The sequence below is a fragment of the Octopus bimaculoides genome, chromosome 22, assembly GCF_001194135.2.
Source record: "Octopus bimaculoides isolate UCB-OBI-ISO-001 chromosome 22, ASM119413v2, whole genome shotgun sequence".
Classification (NCBI taxonomy): Eukaryota; Metazoa; Mollusca; class Cephalopoda; order Octopoda; family Octopodidae; genus Octopus; species Octopus bimaculoides.
Genome location: NC_069002.1, coordinates 9,053,136 through 9,056,019, shown reverse-complemented (window position 1 = coordinate 9,056,019; position 2,884 = coordinate 9,053,136).

The window sequence follows — 2,884 nt, the reverse complement described above, 5'->3', positions numbered from 1 at the left end:
ATATATATATATATATAAACACATATATATATATATTATATATTCTTCAATGTGCTTCAACTTGCACTAAATTTGAAACTGTCTACTAATATTTATGCCCATGTATGCACACACAAATATACACACGTAGCACACACACACACACACACACATATATATATATATATATATACATATATCCTTTGTAAAGGTGTATAATTATAATTTATTTGTGTACACAACGACGGACACATACACTCACACCCACCCAATACACGCACACACACACACACAAAAGCAGGTAGAAACAAGTTTTGCAGTGAGAACAAGACGTTGGACACAGGTGTTTGTGTGTGTGTGTGCGTGTGTGTGTGTGTGTTTGGGTTTGTGAGTTTATGCTTGCATATATATATAGCAGTGTATTTATGTCTGTCTATGTAGAGCCTGTTATACATACATACATACATACATACATACATACATACATACATACATACATACATATATATATATATATATATATGTATTAATGTATATGCATTAATGTATATATGTATGTATGCATCTTACCAATCTATCTGTCTGTCTATCTATCTTGTGAGAGAAAGACAAGTAGCATGAATTTGGTATTCCTTCATTACTCATGATTCTGCATTCGATAATCGATGATGGTAAATTATAAATGCAATTTACAAAGAACATTTGATCATATATGAATGCTATCAAGTGCTAAAACCAGTACAGTACTTTCACCGCTCACGGAGGGCAATTTACGAAAAAAGCAACAACAGACGAGGACAGGTGGCGTAAACAACAAAAGGATGTATTAGTTTAACGCTCGGGAATAGAGAAAGTCTTTAACGTTTCGAGCTACGCTCTTCAACAGAAAGAAATAAGGAGAAAAACAAGGAGAAAAACAAGTAGAAAAAAATTTTAAATGTAGTGGTCGGCGATCTATCATGGCGACCATATGTGTGTGTGTGTGTGTGTTTGTGTGTATGTGAGTGTCTGTGTGTGTTTGTGCGCGTGTATATATATATATATACATATATATATATACCAAGAAAGCTAGGGGTTGTGAATCCAACCCACTAAGGGATAATTTCTATCCAATATACTGCCGGAAGGATACTCAATTATTATTACCCAAGTGTTTTTACCAAGTGCAATAAATGGGTGCGGATAAAAGGAAATTTTACCCTTAATTTATATAGCAATAAGAAAATGGAGGGGAATACGTGATATTCATCAACTGCATATGGTTTTAGCAACTGTCTTGCTGGGACGTAGTACCTTGATGGCATATGTTAGTAGTTGCTGGTCGTTTAAATAAATTCGACCATAGATATTCATAGCGAAAAAATTATTTAGTAAAAACAAAAAGAAAAAATATACAGATGAAATCTTTACCGAGAGACGTGATTGAGAGCGAATATTTTGTATATTTTCATAAACAAACTAATCTAAACTCACCTAACCTAGCTTGGTCTAACTTACAATAATGATTGAGGATGTTAGATTAGTTTATTTATGAAAATATATACAGTATTTATATTAGAAATATACAGCTGTTTGATAATGTTCCGGTCAAACTGACCTACAACTTAACGTGTCGTGAGGCAGATGTAACACGGCAGAACGTCTAAGACATTGCTTTGATAGCGATCTCACTACAGAACATCCGATTATTGGTTAACTTATGTATGTATGTATGTATGTACGTATGTATGTATGTCATTATTCAGTATTATTTCAGGATTTCTTGCCAATAGAAAAAGAGCCAGTTTTTAAACTCGACCCAAGGCTCCTTTGTTGGAATTTCAACATCAACAACTGGGTATTTGTATGTATGTATGTACGTATGTATATATGTATGTATGTATGTACTTGTGTGTGTATGTGTGTATGTATGCACGTATGTATGTATATAGGGACGGAAGGAGGTGGGTATTTCTGCTATCAGCTAGCTTGCGCTAACATGCCGCAACAAAGATACTTTGGGCCAAAACGAGCAGGAATCCCAGAATCAAACACAGTGTATGATATGGGGGTTGATATGTATTGGGTTGTCCGGAAAGTTCGTGCCGATTTATAGTAGCTTACCTTTCGACTTATTTGCCATGAAACCACCTCAATTCTGGGAAGAGGGTATTTTCAAGTTAAAGGAAAGATGGAGACGCATTGTGCAACAAAATGGTTCATATCTGGTTGATTAAAAATGTAATGGCAAGTATTTATTGACCTTTTTCTTTCCTTTAAAAATCGGCACGAACTTTCCGGACAACCCAATACAATGACGCCTCGTTTCATGTTCATACCACCAAGATGGCGGTGATGTGCAGGCGAATGCCTGGATGGATTCTGAGAACTTTCAGAGAAAGGGATCAAGAAACTGTACTGGACCTATGAAAGACATTTGTCTTCAACCGTCTGGACTACTGCTCTCAACTGCAGTCGTCCCACAGAGTCAAATCAATAGGGAAACTTGAAGCAGTTTAGAGCAGTGCTACAGTAGGAAGATCCCATCAATAGAACAGTTGAACTACTGGGAGAGATTGAAAGAATTATCAATCAACTCCCAGGAGCGAAGACTGGAGAGATATGCAGTGATATAAGTAGGGAGCTCCTAGAAGGGTTGGCACCAAACCTTGGCATCGAGGGTTATATCAATTCCTTGAACTGGACGTCACTGCTCTGTTCCAAAGGACCCATCCATCACGTCTTGTGTGAGGACTAGGCACTGCAATAGCATAGGATTCAAAGGGTCACAGCTATTTAATGTCCTACCAAAAATCCCGAGAGATCTGCATGGAATGGAGTAGATTTTTTTCCAGAAACATCTTGAACTTCTACTATCCAAGATCCCAGGTGAAACTACATCACTGCATGAAAATCAAAAGAGGAC